Source organism: Ceratotherium simum, chromosome 10 (genome assembly GCF_057802395.1).
Source record: "Ceratotherium simum simum isolate JZ-2026a chromosome 10, ASM5780239v1, whole genome shotgun sequence".
NCBI lineage: Eukaryota > Metazoa > Chordata > Mammalia > Perissodactyla > Rhinocerotidae > Ceratotherium > Ceratotherium simum.
Genome location: NC_141909.1, coordinates 65,822,206 through 65,848,480, shown reverse-complemented (window position 1 = coordinate 65,848,480; position 26,275 = coordinate 65,822,206). Strand labels below are relative to the sequence as shown.

Genomic DNA, 26,275 nt, shown 5'->3' with positions numbered 1-26,275 from the left:
TGTCTTGTGTTTGTTTTGTCTTTTTCATGGTAACACTATCTGCCCGCCTCCCATCTCTTCCACCCAGGAGAGTGAATGATGGCCACGTAATACCATCTCGTAGAGGTCACGGGATAAATACTGCTGATTTATTATCACTAAAACCCTGGAAGGAGATCACTAAACATTTATAGGAACCTCAAGATTTCAGTCACAGATGAATTCCGTTTAGTGCTAAAAATCACATAAATCTGAGAAACAACTCAAGATACTAGACTTCAGATTTTGTAAGCTTAAAGTTATTAAAAGATTTTACCATAAAAAACAATAAAATACATAAGAAGTTGAATAATTAGAAAAAGTCTCTTAATAAATATTATTGTTAGCATCAGAAATTCCTAATTATTCGCCAGCAGCAGGGGTCTAGTGTATCCTTTTATTGAAATCATAAAGCACAAAGAAAATGCTGAAAATGCTGATAAACCAAAAGCAGCAACTTGGCTGAAAGCAGAGCACTTCAAAGTCTTGACCTGCATGCTCCATGATGTAAAGAGAGGCCAGAGTCGATGAAATACTACAGTGAACTTATAGAGGTATGATTATTTATTTAGTAAGTCCAGGCGATGCACCATGTACCTATGGTCTGTGGTTGAAACATGTACTTTGTAAAATTCATTACTAAACAGACAAGAGCACCTCCTTTTATGGGATTAGAATGAAAAATTAAGGAAAAAAAATTTAGGATATATGTACTATTTTCTGACACTGTTGAAATACCCATTGGTCACTGTAGAAATGTGAAACTTGTTAGTTTGCTTCCTTAGAAAATCTGTCACCAACCAGAAGTAGCTCTCCTCAAATTAGAGGTCATTACAGGGTGGCCAGGTTCTCTGTGTACCTTCCTTTCTCTTTACAGGCAGATGTTACCTTTCACAGGACACAGATAGGTTTTATGCTTCCCTCAGAAGCAGGTATTCATTCTATCTCACTGAAGCAAGCATTTGAACCTCTTTTTTTCTCCCTTTATTCCTAGTTTGTAAATCTTATACATACCTTTACTTGTAATTGACCTAAAATCTTCCTTTAAATGATGTGGAGAACCTTGCTACTGACCTAGGGACTAAAAGATTGTCCAGTAAAGTATATGGTTAATATCATTTGATAAAACCATTGAACTACATCCCGCTACAAATAATCCCAATAATAATCTATACTGGGATAATAAAATGTAGCTAAAACTAAAAATCCTCTTTTCTTTAGGCCGTTGTAACAAGTTGAAGCACTTAAAATTATGGATAAAACTTTCCCTTCACAATTCTAGAAAAGTAAGGCGTCGTCTTCATCCTTTCTCCAGGAAACACGTCTTTATGCTGAGGTACTGAAACAGACATTTGAAATCATATGTATTCATACATTTATTCATTTTAAATATTTGTTGAGTATCTCTGATGTGCCAGATGCTGTGCTAGAGTGAAAGAGAGCAAAGATTTGTCCTGCCCTCACTTCACACATTTATTAGACCACTACTAAGTGGTCTTCAAGGCACTGAGGACACAGTGGTGAACAAGATGGGCCTAATCTATAGAGGATTCCAACAACGCAATGGGCAAACAGATACAAATTGGCAAATGATAAGACCAGGCTCCACATGCAATGGGAGCTTTCAAAGGAGCATCCACTGGGGCCCCGGGTTCCGGAAAGGCCAGGTCTCTTCCACGCAAAGAGATGAGGAGACTAAGTCATGTGAGTTGGCAGCTCACAAAGTGATGTGCATTGTCACATCTCCCCTTGGGCGGTGACAGTCTCTCAGCTGTGAAGACAACTGCACTGTTAGGGATGAGCCAAGTCACAGTACAGCTCAGCAGTCGCTGAGCTCAAACACAGTCCTGTGAAAAGAAACAGAGTGGTTGGTGGAGCTTTATTAGCTAGTACTTAAAAAAAAAAGGCAGAATATAGGCATTGTGAGAGAAAAATAGCTTTCTTTTTACACCTCATAGGGCTCAAATATATCTCAGTTTCCCCGAGGGTGTTTCACAAACAATCTGTTTCACAGTCCCAGGAAGTGTGCCACAAAGCTAATGTTCTGTGGTCAAAATGCCAACAAGAAGCTCATTCTTCTTCTTTTTAAGAATCACACTTACTCAGAAGGATAATTTTCAGGACCACACTCACTGCCAGGAAAAGCTTTAAAAAGCCAAAGCCATAGGGTCTTTCACATTCTCAACACCGCAAGGTGATCTTACAAATACGAGATAAAATTATAAATAGCATAGATGTTGGCTTTACACGTTGTAGGTCTAGGGTGCATGGTCTCTAGCTCAGTAAACTGGTGAAATACTATCTACACCCCTTAGCAGGGTTGAAAGAGGTACAGAGTTTTATACCCACTTTCCATAGAATCACTATCCTTCCAATGAATCTAGCTTGCATGTTTTCACTGACATTGGTCCAGAATACATATTTTGAAGTTCCTTGAAATGTCAGTACATCTAAATAGCAAATGTACTGGATCAAGTTCAATATACTGAGAGGACAAATAAACTATTAGCAGGAAAAAAGGTTTGATTAATTCTCTGAGGAAAGCTTCATTACCTTGTTCAAAACATTGCATCCCTTGACATTTCTGTGAAGAGAGAAACTCCATCAAACCTTGTGTTATAATTACAGAAGACCCGATAGTTTACTTATGTATGGAGTCTGCTGCTTTTTCTTTTTAAACGTGAAAGGAAAGTAATATAGGCACAGGGGTTACCATGGACCTAGTGCCTTAGCTTTTGGAAGAAATGAAAGCAAATCAGAAAGAAACAAAATCAAGTAGAGCAGTTAGTCCTTGTTCTAAACTGGTTTTCTCCTGTATTCCTAATCTTGGTGAATAGTTCTACCAGTACCAGACGCTTTCCTCTCACTCCTCACCCCAAATCTTTGATTCTGCCTCCTAAATATATCTGAATGTTATATCCTTACTCTCTTCCCCCATCTGAACTGCCAGCACGTCATCCAAGCCAGCTTCATATCTTGCCCAGATTCCTGCAGTTGCTAACTAGTCTCTCCGCTTCAAGTTTGCCCCCTCCCACAGCCTATCCATCCTCCAGAACCCTCAAATGCATATTTTATCACATCCCTCCCCTTCTTAAAACTGAGCACATCTCTCATGTGACAACTTCTAGGATAAGATTCAACCCCTTAGCTTAGCACACAAGGTCCGGCATGACCTGGCCACTGCCTGCTCTTTCTCGCGTTCCCCATCTCCTCACCCCAAGCAGGATACCATACTATGCCACATTCTCTGCAGTCCCCAAACATGTGAGGCTGCCCGCTTATTCTCTGTTCTAGCTCTGTGCTGCTGCTGCTGCTTCCCCTAGCTAACTCATATCAATGCCTCAAAGTCCAATGCTAACAATGATAATAATCACTTTAACTGAGCACTTACTATATGCTAAGCACTCGGTGGCCATCTTCTTATTTTGTCCTTTAAAAGAAAACACCCACAGGGGAGGAAACAGAGGAGAGATGAGAGAAGAACCAGAGGGGAGTGATATCATAGAAGGAAAAGGAGAAAGAGATTCAGGAAGACAGGTGTGTTCTACAATGCTTAATTCTTCAGAGACAAAAAAGAACCAAGATTCACAATATGCAGTTGGATTTTGCAAAGAGAAGGGCAATGGTCAACCTGGAAAGAGTATTTCTGGACTGTTCTGGAGGATGAAGCCATGTACTAATAAGTTTCAAAGTTAATAGGAACTGAAAAAGTGAAGATAATGGGTAGTCTTTCAGGTTGTTCTTCAAGGGAAAGGAAGGAAGGGGAAACGTTAAGATCAAGTAGTGGTGCTTGTGGCCATGGACATAGGTGTGGTAGTATTGAGGGAAAGATTATTTATAACGATTTTAAATTGAGAAGAAAGACTGAGAAGATAGATAGTTTTGTAACATAAATAATGTAGTAAAGTCAGGTAGCAATTAGAATTACCTCACACATGAAGAGACAGGAAATGCTTAGGAAGCCATACAGCCTGGTGTCTAATTCTGGCTCCATCTTATAGGATGTATCACCTTTCAGTACCCAGTTTTCTCATAATAGCACTTACCTCATAAGGTTCTTATGAAGAATAAATAAGTTAATATATGTAAAATACTTAGAACACCAATATGTTTAACTACCATCATTATTATTACCAAGACAACAATGTAATGATGTGTTTCCTTTCTGTTTCAACTACTGGACCGGAAACTCTTCAAAGACAAGGGCAATATCTCTGCTATCAGTATGTCTAGCACAGAGCATGGAGCCTGGGCCGTAATAGATGTTCAGTAAATATGTAATAAATGGATGGATGAATGCCTGGAGGCAGGCAGGCTGGCCAGGGCTACTTTTCTTCATATTCTTAGCATTACTTACTGTTTTTATAATACGAAAAAATTTGGACAAGAAAGAATAGAGCTCTATTTATCAAAAAAAAAACATTTAATGTGTTTATAAAATGCTAAAATTTCTAGGAACGAAATATGTGCCTTTTAGCTTACTTGAATTGTCCAGAGTCCTTCTCTGAAAATCAGTGGTTAGTCTCCCATCTAAAGGTTGCACAGAGGCATTATCATTGCTCTGGAAAGTTCTGCTGCTGCAGCTTATATTTAGCTGTTAGATTATAGATGCTAAACAGCTTCTTAGTGACATTATATTTATCTGAACACTAATAGCCTTGAATTGGCTTTTAAGTTTCCCCATGTAAGCCATTTATTTAGCTGTCCAAATTCATTACCCACCTCCTCTCTGAGCTACCTTTTAACCGCAGCTCACACGGCACAGCCACAGCCGCCCCTCACCCCTAACTCAGGATGCGTGGAGAGGCACCCTAGGAGGTGATATGGCTTTAATTTTACTTTTTAAGAATATTAGACAGCTTTTCATTCTCTATAAATTAAAACAAAACACAAGTTTAAATGATTAAACAAGGGTTATCTTAGGAGCCATTAATATACTCTTAGGAGTATATTACTGAGTAAATTTTATCACAATATGAGAAATCATCTGAAAATCATAATGCCTACATTTTTACCATTTTGGTTTATGGTTTCTCCTTAGTTTGCAAACCATTACTGAGACAAGAATGGTTTTCTAATTCCTATTTTCGCTTGAGAGGGAGCAACTATTTTCTTTTCAATAAAGAATGCAGAAAGTAAGCACGAAGGGGTTGCATGAATGTTGAATGAGAGAAATAGCTGTCCACTAGTATCACAGGGACAAGAAAAGCACCAGTCTCCGAGAAGGGCAAGAAGAATGTGCATAGACCTGAAAGCTTAGTGATCTGACTTCACACAGGCCGGATTGGAGTCTCTCCATATTGTAGACCAGACATCCAAGAACCAAAGAGGGTGACTTCCCCGTTGTCAGGCATTGACTGAAAGAGCACTAGCACCCAGGGCTTCTAGAACAGTTTTCTGTGTTTCTTCCCCACTACACCACAGAAGGATGGAAGCCTCCTGGGACCCCTTTTCGTGTACTACATTAGGAAGCAATGGAGCACAGTCAACCACTGCTGCTGAGTAACACTTACAAGGAGAAACAAGAAAGAGATTCTTACAACAAAGGAGCACGTTCCTCTCAGCTTGAAATGGAGTGGCTCTAGCTATTTATTCTAGAGTCCCTTCCTTTGCCACCTGCAGGCACATTTCAAGTGTCAACTGTTGAGCAGTCTGTGGTCAAGATTATTTATTTTTCAGGTGTCAACCACATGCTTTTATTCCTGAGACCTCACACAGATTGTGTTGGACACCACGTGGTCATAATCTTTCTTCGTTCAGCTGCTGGGATTCCCACGTAAATCACCCTGATGTCAGTCTCCATTGATTCTGAAATCTTATGAAATTCACTTCAGTCAGCAGGAATAAAATGCACATATATACCTTCTGATTGGTGATTTTTGGAGCAGTAACAATTTTAAAGGAATGAAGAGTTTAATCATAAGGTGACATCTCATTTTCTTTTCCTCTTCCTATGATGGTATTATCTCGTTTTTTTAAGGAAGAAATTTATCTTCAGAACTGAGAAATACCGATCTATAACATATTGTGTTCTCTCTCTTTGTCACTCAAGCAGATTCTCATTACACATCTGTAAAGAAAATATCCTAAAAATGTTCACTTTTCCAGATATTTAATCATTTTCAGAAAAGGATTACTTAATGAAAAAGGTACAGATTTGGAAGTATTAGAGACTTATGTTTGAATCTGCTTCCACCACATACTTTATGTGACCTTGAGCCAATTATTTAACCTCTCTAAATCTCAATTTCATTTTGTTTGTAAACAACAGATAAAAAGAATCATTACCTTATAGGGCTGTTGTGAGCACTATATGCAATATAACAAAGATTTGAGACTCTGATATGACTTGCAAGACAGACACTCAGTAAATGTAGCTATTATATTATATTACTGTTGCACTAACTATAATATGAATTGGTGTGTTCTCACTTACAAGATGAGCTTTAGAGCCAAAATGATTGCTTTTAATTAGAAACTCTGGAAGCAGTATCAGCCTTAGCTTATGTTTCCACACATTTTTTGATGACCTCCCATATGCCAGGCTCCATGCTTCTCGCTGGAGTTTATGGATGAACAATACATGATTTCTGCCTTTGGGGAGGGCTCTGTCTAACGAGGGAGATGAATGAATGGGTGAGTCATTTGAATATAGCGTGGAAAGGGCAATGTGAGAAGTGTGAGAAGGCAGAACTTGCTTGACAGCTGTCAACTGGGAGTCGTTATATGGAAGAATGGAAAGACACAAACTTGGCAGGACCTCGAGACTCTTAGATAATGATTTTTTTGAAAGTGCAGTAACAACTCAGTTCGCTAGAGAGCATGCTCATCCACAACACCATGAAATACTGGAGCAAGTTGGTCAAGATGCCAGAATTTAAGAGTAAAAAATGTTTTAAAGATTTTAACGAGAGGAGAGAATTTCTGCTCGAAAATTAATAAATTTCTTAAATCTAGTATTTTAAGGTTAGGTCTAAAGGAGGTAGGTTATTCAGATTAATACTTGTTTAGTATTAATATTTTTTATTATAAAAGTATTACATGAATACCAAACACGTACATCAACTAAACGGCAATAGTCTGGTCATCTCTCGAATCCCATACCTCTCCCTCGAGGTCACTTAAGTGGGATGTGTGTTTTCTATACACAGTTACATGCACACATTTTATTTTCATTTTGATTAGAAGTAATTATTGCTATACTGAAGTGGCAACTAGCACATATTTTAGAGGCAGACTGTCTGACTTCCTTTCCACTTATTGACTATTGATCTTGAACTTCTGGGCTTCAGTTTCCCCGTATGTAAGGTAGAGGTGATAACAGTACCTACCTCAAAGGGCTATTAGGAGGATTAAATGAGTTTATATGTATGTATAAAGTGCTTACAACAGTTCAGGCACACTGAAAATAATAAATGTTATTACTACGTGATCATATTATACATATTATCTTATGAAATACATATTTCAAATACAATATATCATGGAAAGCTTTTTGTGTCAGTACATGTAAACCCTGCTAATTCTTATTAATGGTTACCTAGTATTCCGCAGCATGTCCCTAACATATTTAACAATCCCCTATTAATGAGCATTTCAGTTGTTTTTCAGATCTTTTTCTATCACACACATGCTGTAGTAAATATCCTAAGCTATCATTTATTTGCCTAGTATTTATCATTACATTCAGTTTTAGATGTAACAAAATATACGATATGATTAGAAAGGATCTACATTATTTAATGACAATACTGATTACTGTTTATTGAGAGCCTGTGACATCCCCAACACTGCTCCAAGAATTTTACATATATTCTCTCATTTAGTCTTTACAACAAACCCATGAGGTCTTGTCATTATCCTCAGATTTGCAGATGAAGAACTGAGACACAAACATATTAGGTAACTTGCCCAAGGCCACACTATTAGAAAGTGATTCACTGAGGGGTGTAACCCAGGAAGTCTTATGAAGAAAAGCTGTTTAATTGTGAAAGAATTGACATAGAGGAATTCACTGTGCCATAGCCTATAATACCTGGTTGTCAGTAATAACAGCTGCATATGACATCCCTTATAGACAGCATCTGAAGATATGAGTCTTATCAGAAATGAGGCCCATTCAGCCTATGATTACAAAAGAACTCTTTCTAAGGTTCCTTCTGACTTGGCTTTGGAAGTAAATATATCAAACTTTTTCATTAACTTATGGAGACCTCAACCATTTATCATTATTCCTCATTTTTTTATCTTACATAAAAGGCAAATGTTTGTTATTAACAATAGAGAAAAATACAAACACTATGGTACATAAAATAACATTTTGGGCCTACTATGTCATTTGTAGTATAGTATAGGAATGAAGGCATTAGTGAAATGTATTCACTATTCTTTTTTTTTTAGATTTCATATTCAGCATGTTAATTTCACCTATTAACAGAGTATAGAGTTCATTGCTTTTTTGATTAAAACAATTATGTCAATGATGTCTGGAAACTAAAAGACATAAGTGAAATACATAAGTTTGGAAAGAAATTTATTTCACCCACATCAAACAATTTGGCTACTTTCCATCAGTGATTCAATCTCAAAAGTTGTTTCTCTGCAACTGTTGTCTTTGCTTTTGTCTTTTAAAATACATACAACGTTGGCTAAATATATTCTTTTCACTGGTGTTCTCAAATAACTGTACTCTTAACCTTTAAGTTTAATTAAATATATTATCTCTGTGAAAATCTAGAGGATGCTCTCATCTAGATGCTTAACCACAAAGAATAACTGGGAATTTTCATCTGCCTTCAAAGAAGGATTCACAGATGTGAATAGAATCATCACCTAGATGATTTTAAAGAATTATATCATACAAGAGTACTGGGAAAGATAGCAAATGAAAGTAGGGAGAATTATTGTGTAACAGAGCAATCTTGGCACTGACACAATGAATGACAATATTAATATCCTTCACAATTAAAATACTGCCTAGGTGACCAAGCTGGATATCCCCTGATCATCCAAGTTGATATTGCCCTCCACATTTAATTGATCACAAAGCATTGTCACTCTAATGCTGTAACTCTTCTTGAATCTGAATTCTCAATCTTCCCACTTTCCCTGCCCCAGCTTAAGACCTCCTTTGCACATTCCTCTTAACAGTTCTCCTGTCTCTAGTCCTGCTGTGATTCAGTCAATCTACCATGGTTCTCTTTTTGCAAATCAAGTTCTGATTGTGTCACTTCCAGCTTAAAAATTATCAGTGACTCCCCATTTTCTGTAGTTCTTGGCATGGAATGCACGAACTTGCACAGCCACAAGTGGCTCTAACCTTAACTTCTGCCCTCGTCTTTTGCCCTCTCCTGGAGCTTCGTATACTCCAGCCACCCCACTTCCTACCCCACCACGCATGCTCCAGCCTTTCTTCCTCCTATTCCTTCCGCCTGAGATGCCCTTCCTTTTCGCTGCTTTCAAACCCTGCTCTGTCTGCAAGCTCTCATTCTTCTTTTCTGGGATGCCTTCCAGTGATCTCCAGCAGCACCTGTCACATGGTGCAATCGGTGCGCTCTGGCGTCACTCCCTCCGACCCGTGGTGCTGTCTGAAGTAACTGTGCTTCTTCGAGTCCGATATGCATGCGGTTCACCTGAGACGGTTTAAAATCTTTGACTTCTAGAGATTTTGATTTTGTTGATCTGGTGTGGGACCCCAGGAATCCATACTTTAGAAACCCCTCGGGGACTTGCAATACAGATCTGTGACCATCTTTGGGAAACATTGCTGTAAACAATAGTGTTTAGGAAATTGTAAATTACATCCCATTGAGTTAAGAAATCAATTAGTGGGCCTTGCCCAGTTTTTCCTTCCCCTCTCTTTCTTCTTTATGTGATATGATATCATACAGGTAGAAACAAAAATACAAAGAGGTTAAAAACACTGTCCTAGAAGTCAGGGTGTTCAACAATGTATGTTGAATAAAGAACATTCATGAAGCCTTCTTCAAACATTACTGGATGGTGGAAAACTTGGATGACCCTGACATTTAAATTTTATTTTAAACTTGTATGTACCCTGAAAAAGACAAAATCAAAGTTTTGGAGTGAAACTAGATTAACAGTAGAATCTCTGATAGCGTTATCTTTTTTGGAGAAAGGCTCACCATGTATTCTCAGCTGAAATCTTGGGAAGATTCAGTCCTTAAATTATCAGCATTCTAGACATGTACTGACTTTTCTTTATTCTCTCTGAGAAAATTAAGCTTGGCAAGAAAAAGAAATGTCAAAACATGCTTTAAACTGATATATACTCTTAAACATTCTCCTTAAATATAATTTGAACTTTATTTTTCCAACAAGAATTTTGAACATGCTTTTTAAAGACTAGATATGAGGTCTTTTTTAAGAATGTATGTTTATGTATTTAACATATTTCTTGAAAAAAAGTAGGGAAAGGTGGGGTCAAAATTATCTAAAACTAATTTTTTAAGATGTTATTTATAGGAGGCAGTTCATCAAAGGTTTTTTTTTTCTTCTTTGTTTTTCCTGTTTACAAAAGTAATAGATGCTACTTGACAACAGAAGTTAAATGTAAAATAACTAAATGTAAATACAAATTAATGTATGTAAGAAATGTATAGCAAAGGAGGTAAAATTTTCTCATAATCCCATCCAGAGCAAATAACCAGTTAGCAGTCGGACATATATTCTTTCTCATTTTTCTATGCATCAATAATATATACATATATTTTAATAAAATGGAATCATTTTATGCATACCATTCTATAACTACCATGTAAAAAAATTTCATTACAGAAATGTAAAATATAATACAGCATAATATGTGCTGTATCTAAAATTAACCACTTACTATTTTTCATAGTTGCTTCAGATCTTTTAAAGGAATCAAACACTATACATAAAGTATAAGTCCCTTCTGGTATCATTCAACTACCATAGTCCCCCGAAGCAGCAATGATCATTAATTGTATTTGTATCTATTTCAATTTGTTGCTTCTTTTTTTTAATCAGCATTGTGGTTTCAAGATCTGGTCATTTTGATGCATCTAGATTAGTTTTAATTTCCATTTCCCTACTGACCGACGTTTGGGTTTTCCCTTTGCTTATTGTAAGTTATAAATAATGCTGCATTAAACATACTTGTTAATGTTTCTGAGTATACATGTGCAGAACTTCTCTAGGATATATAGCTGAAGGTAGAATTGCTGAGTCATGCTGGATGTACAATTTCAAGTTTACCAGCTATTGTCAAGTCTCTCCACATGATGGAATCAATTTACATTCCCACCAGCAGCATCTGAGAATGCCTGCTTTCCCATTGTTGAACTGTTTAGGTTTTGCCAATCTTATGAGTATTAAAGTGTCTCATTGTTGTTTTAATTTTCACTTCCCTTAGTACTAATAAGATTATTTACAAATAACAAGTTTCCTTTTCTGAGACTTGCATATTTATGTAATTTTCCAATTTTTCCATTTGCTGTTAGAATTTTTGTTATAGATTTATGAGAGTTTTTATTTATTTTAGATACTAATCTTTTGTCTTGAGGTGCAGGAGTAAATGTATACATCAAACAAAGCTTATGTTGTAGGGCTGGCTCTGTGGCTTGGCGGTTAAGTGCGCGCGCTCTGATGCTGGCGGCCCGGGTTCGGATCCCGGGAGCGCCCGGAGGCACCACTTCTCCGTCCAACGCGAGGCCGAGTCCCGCGTACAGCAACTAGAAGGATGTGAACCTATGACATACAACTGTCTACTGGGGCTTTGGGGGGAAAAAGCTGAATAAATAAAATCTTTAAAAAAGCTTATGTTGTAATTTTGTATATTCTTACTGAGAGTTGTTTTCTGAGAATTGAGCAATAAAAAACCTACTATGTTAACTGTATATTAATCAGTGGTTTCTTGTAATCCTGTCAATTTTTGCTTTATATATTTCAATACAAATTCAAAATCATCATATAATCTTAGTGGACTGTCTTTTTGTATTATGTAGAGTTCCTCTTTATTAATGATTTTCCTTTACATTATATTTAGACTTTTGTAAGTATTACTACACCATCTTGCTTTTCTTCCTCTTGGCCTAATATAAACTTTTTATATCCTTAAATTTTCATATTTTCCTGTAGTTGTGTTTTACAGCTGTCTTTTATAAGTGGCATGTAGTTTTGTTTTTTAATCCAATCTAACAGACTTTTAAGCAGGAAAACTGAATCCATTTACATTTGTTCTATTTACAGCTATATTTGGGCTTTTTATTTGCGGTTTCTGCATATGGATTTTTCCTTCTTTTTTCCCCTCCTTCACAGCTTCTTGTTATGTCAAGCAAGTTTTCCTTATTCTTTGTTATTTTTATTCTCTGCTGGTTTCTGTCCTTTTTGTGGAAACTTACAATCTTAACAAAGATACTACCTGTCTAACAAAGTTCCCTGTCTTGAATAAGACAAAGACATTAAAATAGTTTAGATACCCACTGAACTCCTCCATTTATAACCTCCTTAACTACTGTCTCAAGTTTTAGTTTTAGTATTAAGTTGAAAAATATCAATTATGGTTATTACTTATGCTTATAGTCAGTAGTTAGTTGGATTTATCAGTATATTTTGATTGCTCAGCAAAGTTTCTTACATCCACAGTTCTTCCCTTTGAATTTACTTTTTTTCTGTGCTTTTAGCAATTTCTCAGTGTGTATCTATAGGTGGGTGAAACCTCATCATCTTTTTTTTTTTTTTGAGAGTTTAGGTTATCAAATTTATTTGGAGTTATAAGGTTTGGAAAGTTGTTGCAATTTCCTTTTATATATATATATATACATGTATGTATGTATTTAATTAAATTAATTAATTTTGGTGAGGAAGATTATCCCTGAGCTAACATCTGTTGACAATCTTCCTCTTTTTTTTTTTTTTTTGGAATTGGAGTTTTTTTTTTTTTTTTATTCTTTCCTTGTTTATTGCAGAAACATTGGTTTATAACATTGCAAAAATTTCAGGTGTACATCATTGTACTTCTATTTCCGCATGGACTACATCATGTTCACCACCAAAATACTAATTACAACCCATCACCACACACATGTACTGAATTATCCCTTTCACCCTCCTCCCTCCCCTCTTCCCCTCTGGTAACCACCAATCCAATCTCTGTCCCTATGTGTTTGTTTATTGTTGTTATTATCTACTACTTAATGAAGGAAATCATACGGTATTTGGCCTTCTCCCTCTGACTTATTTCACTTTGCATTATACCCTCAATGTCCATCCATGTTGTCACAAATGGCTGGATTTCGTCGTTTCTTATGGCTGAGTAGTATTCCATTGTGTATATATACCACAGCTTCTTTATCCATTCGTCCCTTGATGGGCACTTAGGTTGCTTCCAAGTCTTAGCTATCGTGAATAAGGCTGCAATGAACAAGGGTGCATGTACCTTTGCAAATTGGTGTTTTCAAGTTCTTTGGATAAATACCCAACAGTGGAATAGCTGGATCATATGGTAGTTCTATCGTTGATTTTTTGAGGAATCTCCATACTGTTTTCCATAGTGGCTGCACCAGTTTGCACTCCCACCAGCAGTGTATGAGAGTTCCCTTCTCTCCACATCCTCTCCAACACATGTTGTTTCCTGTCTTGTTAATTATAGCCATTCTGACGGGCGTGAGGTGATATCTCATTGTAGTTTTGATTTGCATTTCCCTGATAGTTAGTGATTTTGAACATCTTTTCATGTGTTTGTTGGCCATCTGTATATCTTCTTTGGAGAAATGTCTGTTCAGGTCTTTTGACCATTTTTTAATTGGGTTGGTAGTTTTTTTGTTGTTGAGATGCATGAGTTCTTTATATATTTTGGAGATTAATCCCTTATCAGATGTATGGTTTGCGAATATCTTCTCCCAATTGTTAGGTTGTCTTTTTGTTTTGTTGATGGTTTCCTTTGCTGTGCAGAAGCTTTTTAGTTTGATGTAGTCCCATTTGTTTATTTTTTCTATTGTTTGTCTTGCCCGGTCAGATGTGGTGTTTAAAAAGATGTTGCTAAGACCGATGTGGAAGAGTGTACTGCCTATGTTTTCTTCTAGAACTTTCACAGTTTCAGGTCTTACATTCAAGTCTTTAATCCATTTGGAGTTAATTTTTGTGTATGGTGTAAGGTAAGGATCTACTTTCATTTTTTTGCATATGGCTATCCAGTTTTCCCAACACCATTTGTTGAAGAGACTTTCTTTTCCCCATTGTATGTTCTTGGCTCCTTTGTCAAAGATTAGCTGTCCATAGATGTGTGGGTTTATTTCTGGGCTTTCGATTCTATTCCATTGATCTGTGTGTCTGTTTTTGTGCCAGTACCATGCTGTTTTGGTTACTATAGCTTTGTAGTATATTTTGAAATCAGGGAGTGTGATACCTCCAGCTTTGTTCTTTTTTCTCAGGATTCCTTTAGCTATTCGGGGTCTTTTGTTGTTCCATATGAATTTTAGAATTCTTTGTTCTATTTCTGTGAAAAATGTTGTTGGAACTTTGATAGGGATTGCATTGAATCTATAGATGGCTTTAGGAAGTATGGACATCTTAACTATGTTAATTCTTCCAATCCAAGAGCATGGAATATCTTTCCATTTCTTTGTGTCTTCTTCAATTTCTTTCAGCAATATTTTATAGTTTTCGGTGTACAGATCTTTCACCTCTTTCGTTAAGTTTATTCCTAGGTATTTTATTCTTTTTGTTGCAATTGTAAATGGTATGGTATTCTTAATTTCTCTTTCTGCTACTTCGTTGTTAGTGTACAGAAATGCAACTGATTTTTGTATGTTGATTTTGTATCCTGCAACTTTACCATATTCGTTTATTACTTCTAAAAGTTTTCTGGTGGATTCTTTAGGGTTTTCTATATATAAAATCATGTCATCTGCAAATAGTGACAGTTTCACTTCTTCCTTTCCAGTTTGGATCCCTTTTATTTCTTTCTCTTGCCTGATTGCTCTGGCTAGGACTTCCAATACTATGTTAAATAGGAGTGGTGACAGTGGGCATCCTTGTCTGGTTCCTGTTCTTAGAGGGATAGCTTTCAGTTTTTCACCATTGAGGATGATATTAGCTGTGGGTTTGTCATATATGGTCTTTATTATGTTGAGGTACTTTCCTTCTATACCCATTTTATTCAGAGTTTTTATCATAAATGGATGCTGGATCTTGTCAAATGCTTTCTCTGCATCTATTGAGATGATCATTTGATTTTTGCTCTTCATTTTATTAATGTGGTGTATTACGTTGATTAATTTGCGAATGTTAAACCATCCCTGCATCCCTGGAATAAATCCCACTTGATCATGGTGTATAATCTTTTTAACGTATTGTTGTATGCGATTTGCTAGTATTTTGTTGAGGATTTTCGCATCAATGTTCATCAGTGATATTGGCCTGTAATTTTCTTTTTTTGTGTTGTCCTTGTCTGGTTTTGGTATCAGGGTAATGTCAGCTTCGTAGAATGAGTTAGGGAGCTTTCCCCCCTCCTCAATGTTTTGGAAGAGTTTGAGAAGGATAGGTATTAAGTCTTCTTTGAATGTTTGGTAGAATTCACCAGGGAAGCCGTCTGGTCCTGGACTTTTATTTTTGGGGAGGTTTGTGATTACTGTTTCGATCTCCTTACTGGTGATTGGTCTATTCAAATTCTCTACTTCTTCTTGATCCAGTTTTGGAAGGTTGTATGATTCTAAGAATTTATCCATTTCTTCCAGATTGTCGAATTGGTTGGCATATAGTTTTTCATAGTATTCTCTTATAATCTTTTGTATTTCTAAGGTGTCTGTTGTAACCTCTCCTCTTTCATTTCTGATTTTACTTATTTGTGCCTTCTCTCTTTTTTTCTTGGTGAGTCTAGCTAAAGGTTTGTCTATTTTGTTTATCTTTTCAAAGAACCAGCTCTTGGTTTTATTAATTTTTCTATTGTTTTTTGGTCTCTATTTCATTTATTTCTGCTCTGATTTTTATTATTTCCCTTCTTCTACTGATTTTGGGCTTTGTTTGTTCTTCTTTTTCCAGTTCCTTTAGGTGCATTTTTAGATTGTTTATTTGAGATTTTTCTTGTTTGTTGAGATAGGCCTGTATTGCTATAAACTTCCCTCTTAGAACCGCTTTTGCTGTATCCCATAAATTCTGGCATGTCGTGTTTTCATTTTCATTTGTCTCCAGGTATTTTTTGATTTCTTCTTTGATTTCTTCGTTAACCCAGTCGTTGTTCAGTAGCATTTTGTTTAATCTCCATGTATTTGTGGCTTTTCTGATTTTCTTCCTATAGTTGATTTCTAGTTTCATACTGTTGTGGTCAGAAAAGATGCTTGGTATTATTTCAATCTTCTTAAATTTATGGAGACTTGTTTTGTGGCCTAATATGTGATCAATCCTGGAGAATGTTCCATGTGCATTTGAAAAGAACGTGTATTCTTCGGTTTTTGGATGGAATGCTCTGTATATATCTACTAGGTCCATCTGTTCTAAGGTGTCGTTTAAGGCCAATGTTTCCTTATTGATCTTCTGTTTGGATGATCTATCCGTTGGTGTAAGTGGAGTGTTAAAGTCCCCTACTATTATTGTGTTACTGTCTATTTCTGTTTTTATGTCTGTTAATAATTGCTTTATATATTTAGGTGCACCTACATTGGGTGCATAGATATTTACAAGTGTTATATCCTCTTGTTGGATTGTTCCCTTGATCATTATGTAATGCCCTTCTTTGTCTCTTTTTACAGTTTTTGTTTTAAAGTCTATTTTGTCTGATATGAGTACTGCTACCCCAGCTTTCTTTTCATTGCCATTTGCGTGGAGTATCTTTTTCCATCCCTTCACTTTCAGTTTGTGAGTGTCTTTAGGTCTGAAGTGTGTCTCTTGTATGCAGCATATATATGGGTCTTGTTTTTTTATCCAGTCAGCCACCCTATGCCTTTTAATTGGGGCATTTAGTCCATTGACATTTAAAGTAGCTATTGATAAGTATGTACTTACTGCCATTTTTTAACTTTTTTTTTTTTCCCTCAGTGTTTTAGTAGTCCTTCTCTGTTCCTTACTTCTTCTATAAAGAATTGATGGTCACTTTACTTTGACCTCTGTCTGAAAGCTGTACTCTTTAACTACCCTCCTCCCTCCTTTTATGTTTTTGATATCATATCTAACCTCTTTTTTGTGCATTTGTATCCATTACGTTCTAATCGTGGAAATAGATAATTTTTCCTATTTGTGGTCTTCTCTTTTCCCCTTAATTCAGTCCCTTTAACATTTCTTGTAACACTGGTTTCTTGGTGACAAACTCCTTTAATTTTTGCTTATCTGGGAAAATTTTGATCTCTCCTTCCATTTTGAATGATAACCTTGCTGGGTAGAGTATTCTTGGCTGTTAGTTTTTTCCTTTTAGCACTTTAAATATATCGTGCCATTCTCTTCTAGCCTGTAAGGTTTCTGCTGAGAAGTCAGCTGATAGCCTTATGGGGTTTCCTTTGTATGTAACTTGACATTCTCTTGCAGCTTTTAGGATTCTCTCTTTATCTTTAATTCTGGACATTTTGATTATGATGTGTCTTGGTGTGGGCCTCTTTGGGTTTATCTTGTTTGGGGCTCTCTGTGCCTCCTGTACCTGGATGTCTGTTTCCTTCCTTAGGTTAGGGAAGTTTTCATCTATTATTTCTTGAAATAGATTCTCTGCCCCCTTGTCTCGCTCTTCTCCTTCCGGGACACCTATAACACGGATGTTAGTGCACTTGATGTTGTCCCAGAGGTCCCTTAGACTGTCCTCACTCTTTTTAATTCTTTTCTCTTTTACCTGTTCACCTTGGGTAATTTCTTCTAGTCTTTCTTCCAGCTCACTGATCCGTTCTTCTGTATCCTCTACTCTGCTTTTGAGTCCCTCTAATGAGTTTTTCATTTCCAGTAGTGTATTCTTCATTTCTGATTGGTTCTTTTTTATATCTTCCATTTCTTTGTTGACATTCTCACTGAGTTCATCTATTCTTCTCCCCAGATCAGTGAGCATCCTTAACACTCTTAGTTTGAACTCTCTGTCAGGTAGGTTGCTCATTTCTGTTTCACTTAGTTCCTTTTCTGGGGTTTTGTCCTGTTCCCTTACTTGGAATGTATTCTTTTGCCTCCTCATTTTGCCTCTTTCCCTGTGCTTGTGTCTATGTATTAGGTAGGTCAGCTATGTCTCCTGCTCTTGGATAGGTGACCTTATGTAAGTGATGGCTTAGGAGGCTTCCAGTGTGCTTCCCTCAGTTCTCAATGTTCCAGGGGTGGCCCCTATGTGGGCTACGTGTGTCCTTCTATTGTGGCCTGTTAGCTCTCCCTATAGGTGCCCAGAGAGGCTGAGTTATGCTCCTGGCCAGCTGTTGTAATGCTCAGCTGCTTGTAGTTGTTGTGGGCCCTTCAGTCTCTTTATCAGGTGTGGGGAGCCCCAGCACAGTTGGCTGTAAATTCTAATACCACATTTGTGTTGCAGTATTTCTTTTAAGTGAGTGGGCCCCCAGTGTGGCAGGTTGTTAGGCTCAGGGCCTTAGAATTGCTGTAAACCTCTAGCATATTAGGTCTCTTGTCAGCTCTCAGAGGATTGCAGCTGAGTGGGGCTGCCCTCAGGCACAGGAGCACCCAATTGTTTCAGGCTTTGGAAGGTGGGGCAAACCTCCTATGTGGGTCTTTGAGAAGCACAAGTCTTCTGCAGCTGACAAGCCCTGTTGCCCACAGGTCCACACACACAGTCAACACAGTCCTGCCCCGTGTGAGCGCCCCGACCTCCCCAAGCAGACCCAGTCTCTCCACGGCGGGAGCCCCACACACTCCGCCACCACCCCACACTCTCCACCCGCTCCTTATGCACACCCTGCTCCGCTCAAGTCAGCTCAGTTGCCAGGCTGCAGAGAATCCAATCACCAATCTATGCAGGCCCACACGTTGCCTGAGGGCTTGTTGTTGGGTGGGGCCAGTCTCTAGGGTGGGCTGCCTGCCCTGGCTGAGCTGGATTAAATCGGTGCTCTAGCGGGTGGGGCAGACCCTGGGCTAGCAGGTCTCAGGGAAAACTCCAATGGCGTCTGTGTCAGCAGGCTCACACCAGGCCACAACAATGGCCGCCGCCAATGTCCCAGTCCCTGGAGAGGTCTCACCCCTCACCGAGATGCACTCAGGGCCTATTAGGTGAGTCTCTTGTCACCGAAGCACTGTGCACCTTTCTTTCTGGTGATTTTAGGATGCTTTCTGGAACGGGTGAGTTTGTGCGCGGGCCCTTTAAGAGCCAGTTTTAGTTTCTTTGTGAACCGGGTTTTCTGGGGGTGCTACCCAATGCTTTAGTAGCAGGCAAAGTCAGATATTATGCCGCTGGTCTCGATTGTGCTGGGTCCACAAAATGCCCACAGCAGGGGCGCTCCCCGGCTCAGGGCCCCGCGCCTCCAGGGAGGGTGCGTACCTGTGAGCTGCTCCCGGCGGCCGTGAGGTGCTGCGGCTTGTGAAGGTGGTGTTTTTCCTCTCCGGAAGGGAGTCTCTGCCTCTTCCACCTCAGTTAGGATTGTCCGTTGTTGCAGGAGTTCCTCTTATCCAGTTTTCAGTTCTGTCTCAGGGGTAATTTTTCCACGAGTAGTTGTAAATTGGCTGTGTCCACGGGAGGAGGTGAGTTCAGAGTCTGCCTACGCCGCCATCTTGACTCCGCCTCCGACCCCTCATCATCTTTGATGCCTTAAAATATCTATATTTTGTCCTCACTCTTGAATTATGTTTTTGTTTGATTTCCATGACTCAGATGTTGATTCAAAGCCTATCTCTGGACTTAAAGACCAGCAGAACCATTCAGTTTTGGCTCCGCTCACCACCATGATGTTCTGTTACATTTTTAGTTCACAGAGATGTCTATCTTATTTTGGGTATAGCTCTGTTTTCACAGAGTATATTAACAAGATAGGGGAAAATCTTCAAAGCTACCAAAAAAAATGGCATATTACCTTTAATTTTTACTCTATCATTGTTGCTGATGATGCTAAGTGGGGAGTGTAAGATATAGAATCACAAAGCTGCCTTTAATCAGATGTCAATGTCTCTGCTAGGTTTTCTACCTAAAAAAAAAGGTAACCTCATAGCCTAGTATTTCATTTTATGAATGCACTGTAATTTATTTATTTTATTATTATTTTTTGTGTGTGTGAGGAAGATCAGCCCTGTGCTAACATCTGCCAATCCTCCTCTTTTTTTTTTTTTTGTGCCGAGGAAGACTGGCCCTGGGCTAACATCCGTGCCCATCTTCCTCCACTTTATATGGGACGCCACCACAGCATGGCCTGCCAAGCAGTGGCGTCTGTGCGCGCTCGGGATCCGAACCGGTGAACCCCGGGCTGCCACAGCAGAGTACAAGCACCCAACCGCTTGTGCCACCAGGTCCCTCTTGTTGATTTTGGGCGTTTCGAATTGTACCCTAATGCAAATGAAGTATATAACATTCTTGTATCTGTCTTTGTACATTTATGTGAGTGTTTCTGTATGATCAATTCCCATATATTGAATTTCTGAGTAATAATCACATCCATTAAAATCTTGTGAAAATCTTTTGTATTATGACTCCTTTCTTGCCTTGGTTAAGGTTAGTTAGCTTAGTTAAGGGCACAGGCTTTATCTGGGTATGAATCCTAGTCTAACATTGCCCTGATGTGTGACTTTAGACAAATCTCTTAATCTCCCTACTCTTCAATTTCTTTTTTTTCTTTTTTTGTGAGGAAGACAAGCCTTGAGCTAACAACCAATGCCAATCCTCCTCTTTTTTGCTGAGAAAGACTGGCCCTGGGCTAACATCCATGCCCATCTTCCTCTACTTTATATGGGACGCCGCCACAGCATGGCTTAACAAGCGTGTGTTGGTGCGCGCCCGGGATCCCGACTGGCGAACCCCGGGCCACCGCAGCAGAGCGCATGCACTTAACCGCTTGCGCCACAGGGCCGGCCCCCTCAATTTCTTTATCTGTGAAAACAGAATTAATGCAGCACATACGTCACAGGGTGGTTGTGAGGATGAAGCAAGATACTGAATTCAAAACAATTAGTGTGGTTATTTGCTAAAGGCACTGAAATGAGCTAGAACACATGCAGATTGCTGACACCTGTGGAGCTGTCTAAAAACATTGTTGCTTTTCACGCCTGGGGCTGGGGATATAGGAGAAATCCCTGTACTTTCTCCTCAGTTTTACTGTGAACCTAAAACTGCTCTGAAAAATACAGTGTATTAAAAAATAAAAACAACTCTGTTGCCTGGGGGCACTCCTGGAAATTCTGACTTGATAAATTGGAGCTTAGGCCTAGCATCTGTATTTTTAAATCTCCTTGGATCATTCTAACACACATCCAACTTGGAAAGGCCAGGAGGCAAAGTATTAAAAAAGTAAAAGAAAAAAGACCTTCTCTTTGAGTTTATTGTGACTCGGTTCCCTTCGCCCTGTGGACTTCCTCCAGATTCAAAGGGCAGCCCTGCAGAGTCACTCTACTGCAAAGAGAGCCACTTGCCCCTCCTTCTGAGGCTTCTTAACTCCCAATGCCTGATGCTGAGTGGTCTCTAACTCACCCACTGCAAAGACATACTTATTCATTCACGCTGACAAGTAAATAATTCTATTTTGCTTGATGTTCATTCACTCCACAAATGTTAATTGAGCACCTACTGCTGGGCATTGGTTATGCTACATGCTGGGGAAACACCAGTGAGAAAAGGAGGCTTAATTCCCCCTCTTGGAGAACTCAGAGGCAGTGGGGGATACAAGCACACAGTGACAGTGGAGGGAGGCAGGGCCTTAATGGGGAGGGCAGGGTGCTTCCCAGCACAAATGACCTCTAAACAGAACCCCGAAAGGAGCAGGAGGAGGGAGGAGTGTTCAAAACAGTGGCCCAGATAGCAAAGACTGAGAGTGCAGACTTAAGACATTCAACAACCTCCTTTTCAAGTAGAAAAGGGGCTAAAATGAGGTTTAAAAGGCAGACTGAGACCAGATGTTTCAGTGTCTTGTAAACCATACTAAGGTGTTTGCGAACAATCCTAAACACAATGAGAAAGGTTTTCAGCAAAGGGATTACCATGATGAGATTTGCTTTGGGGGATTGCCTTGGTTAAGTGGCTGTTGAGGTAATTCAAATGGCAGGTGATGCTGGCCGTATGCAGGGTAGTGGCAGTGAAACAGAGAGAAACCAGGGGACAGGGAGTGGAGGTGTTACACCGAACCAAGTGGGCTCGCTTCCTGGTGAGTAAAATAAGACTCTACACCAGTGGAAGTTGTCTCACAAAGTAAAGTGTATTTGCAGCAAATAGGAGGCCACGAGGAATCATTTCCAGAGTCATAGCGTCCCCGAACAAAGGGAAGCAGGAACTTTTATTTCGGTTGGGGAATGAATATTCAAAAGGGAGTGGTGGGTATTCGCTTGCACAGGCTCAGTTGAAGAACATGCTTTCACATAATGAGGCCTAAGCTCCTCCTGGAGAGATCTTTGCATTAAAAATAAGGCAAAGGTCACCGGCATAGCTCTTGTGGTGTGGCTTCATCAGTTTCAGGATGGTTGGTGGTTACATCTCCTTAACATACAAAAGGAAAAGAAACAACTTGGAAAAACAGTTAATTGCTTCCAAACCCGCCTTTGAGTTTCTAGAGGCACCTAGTCGGTGACAGAGGTGACTCTAATTGACTCTGTTTGGAAGAAGTTTACCTTGAGGTGCCCATGGCACAGGGTTGAGTAGGCAGCAAGTTATCAAGGTCCAAAACTCAGAAGAAAGACCTGAGTTGGAAATAATTTGGGGAAGTTCCTTTGTATTATTTTCAGTCCTGAACCAAAAGACAGCATAAAAGCTTTTATTTCATTAGGTTCTAAGCAAACACGTTAGTTAGAGCTACAAAGCTTAATTGACTGATGGTCCCTGTACATGAGAGTAAATAAGATTTGGCTCCAGATAGCAATTACTACCATCACCTCTTTCATCTCATGAGACCCATAATTGTAAATATCAATCTAGACCAGCCTTAGCCAAAAAGAAAGTTCACTCATCCCTTGTGGAAGAAAACTTATTTTCCCTTTGTCTTTGTTGCAGGTGTGTGTGTTGTATGGCTTGCCAAGCCTCCTCATCAACTACATTTGTAAGCAACAGGCGTGATCCTATCTGTGCTGTTTGTAGCAAAAGTATTCCCAACCTTGAAAAGCATATTAATGTTTAATGAGCTAAAATAGACTCTGCTGTAGCCAAGGCCTTCATCTCCGCCCTTTACTTAAGAGTGTAACACCACAAAGGATACAGTAGGATTTGGCTTCCCTGATGAATTTCACACTATTTTAGGAGGCCAATTTAAAACCTCCCTTGTACTGCTCACACGCTATTTGGATACAACTTATCTTTCCTCCACAGAGGGAATAAACATGCATTCTGGAGTGTCATCTGTGGGTGATATATGACTGCTTTAATGGTATTTTGTGGGTGTAGGCTGTGAGATACATGGCTTTATTTGATCATTCTCTCACTCCAGGTAATATTAGCCACTGACTGTTTTCTCCATTAAGACTGTGAATTTACAAGGCACAGTGTGTATTTAAGATCTGATTAAATAGGCTGAATTAATTAGGTATTTTCCAATTTACTTGAAGTTGCAATGTGGATATTTACAAAACGAATAGACAAAGGTCTGCAATTTACTTAACTTTTCAGGGAAACCAAGCTCCTAGACAAAATCGAACAAAAATGTTACCAAAGAGAGGCGAGTTAAAACCTTACTTATAAATGACAACAATTTGCCAGAACAACCAGTTCTTCTGGATTTTACATAGATATCCCTCAACTGTTGACAGTCTTCATTCATTTATCCTCTTCCTCTGTTCACTTGCTTAGTACCCATTAAACTGTTCCAGAACGTCTTATCATTCATCTTGAGTGACATCTGTAACTCAGTTCACTGCTGGAAGGATTAACTCATTCATATGACCTAAGATTCTGTCCAAATGGGAACAGTTATAAACAATATTTTAATTTTAGAGATTTTTGAAAAGGTATTGAGAAATTGAAATAATAATGTTTACTCTTTTCAGTTCTCATTCAACTACACTGAAAAGATATAAAGGGGCTGACATCTAGCATTTGTTTTTTTAATTCATGGCTTAAAAGAACTTTTTCTCATAAAAACAATTGAATTTTTTAATCTCATCATAATCACTTTATACTTTGCAATGATTGCAATTGATTAATAGACCAATTTTTCAGCCATTATGAGTGAGCACAGAAGGGAAAGAAATCACATAAATAAATCTACTGATAATCAAAACATTAATTTTAAAGAAATAAGTATCTTTTCTAATGCCTTCTATTAGCTGCTATAGTAAAATTGAGAGATTTAGGATTAAAACTTTTCCAGGGTCAGCCCCAGTGGCCTAGTAGTTAAGTTCGGTGCACTCCACTTTGGCAACCGGGGCCCAGTTCCCAGGCGCAGACCTACACCACTTGTCAGTCATTGGCCATGCTGTGGTGGCAGCTCACATACAAAAAGAGGAAGATTGGCAATGGATGTTAGCTCAGGGTAAATCTTCCTCAGCAAAAAAAAAAACAACCTCTTTTTTCCTTCTCTTTCTTTTTGCCAAAGGTTAATGTACTACCTATACAATAGGCAATATGATGATATTGTTTGCATCATTCACATAACTTGTATTATTTATTGCACTGTTACATGTGCCATGCCCCCCTACCTCCCTCTCCTTCTCTCCCTCTTGCTCTCTTTTTCTGTCTCACACACACGTATATAAAGCACGTGTCAGACACATAGTGAATGCTCTGTATATGGTAACTATTATCATTACTCTTTATTCCGAATAACAACTTGGATAAAAATTTTCAGAGTACTGCATAGAACTCCCTTTTTTATTCTCGTTATATTAAGCTATAACATAAAAACACTCGATCTCTAGTTGACCAAGTGAGTCTGAACATATACACACAGAACACATTTCATCTCTGATCTGTAGCCCATTTGATCTTTAACGGTCGTGTTCACTCGCATGATTTACTCTTTTCCACTTGTAGTGTGTATCTGTGAGGAGTAGGGAGATGGGAAGATGGGAGGTATCATTATTAAATAGGACGTCCCTCCTCGCTGTGTTTCACAGCTCTCTTCCATAACTCAGAAACCTAATTTGTATGATGATGTGGTTTGCTAGGAATGTGGAGAGACTTAGACCATTTGTTGGATGCAGATGATCAGGCCTCCGTGATAATTGTAAAAGCCTTTTGAAAGACGTACAGATGTGCTTAGTTTGGCCATCTCGTCAAAATAAGCATTTTCAGGGCTCTGTCTTCACCTTTGCCCCCTACTTAGGCATGAGAAATGTAAGGAATTTATTGGCTTGTATTTGAGGTCTGCCTTGACTGAGGTTAGTAGGATAATACATTCATCTGTACACATACACTGACATGCCCTCTCACCGTCCATGTTGAAAGGATGAGAAGGAGGTAAAGTATGCTGTAGTCAGATTTATCACCCTGTGAACCCCAGCACCCAAACAAAATTTCTGAGGCTGGTTTTGTATTATTCAAGAGTTCAGGGGACCTATATGCTTTTTATCATGCCCCCCATATGAAGAAACAGAGAAAACACAATTTTCCAGTTTTAATAAAGGTAATTTATTTGAGGCAGGAAAATAAAGAATTCTTACTCAACTTGAGCCATGCACAAAATGGTTTTCTTTTGATTGTGAGCCATGATTATAGGGTTTTGTTTGGTTTTGTGTGTTCGTTAATTTAATTAGATGCTCTAAAACATGACAGTCATCTCTTTAATGGCCTTGTGTTTTAAGGAACATTGATGTGAGTTGCATGTTCTTTTAGACTCAGTCCTTTTGAGTCTTGTAAAACCAGACACAAATGACTAAAATGTCTCAAGTCAAAGGGCCTTATTATGTGTATACACTCAATTAATTTATCTTTGTTAATGGTTGCTTATAAACTCAACTCACAGTGGGTAAGGTATGTACTCTGTATACTATTTCTATAACTTCTTGTGAGCCTATAAATGTTTCAAAAATTTTTTTAAGTAAGCTCACAAATTATCTTGCCATTTTCTTCATTAGTCAGCTAACTGCTGTACCTCAGACTTCTGGCAGCTGTTCACAAGGTAAACTGTTGGTCAGGGGTGGAATCAGGCAGCACGGTTAGTTTAATTCATCACCAATACTGGAGAAAAAGACAGGTCTCCAAAGTCAGTGTCCTACTTTAATGACCTAAGTCACATCATTTTCATATGTG

General features: G+C 38.5%; 1 protein-coding gene across 1 annotated transcript in view; it reads left to right on the top strand.

The window, feature by feature from the left end:
- Positions 1-26,275, top strand: part of FREM2 (FRAS1 related extracellular matrix 2) — a 172,796-nt gene that overhangs the window by 114,415 nt on the left and 32,106 nt on the right. The window lies entirely within an intron of this gene.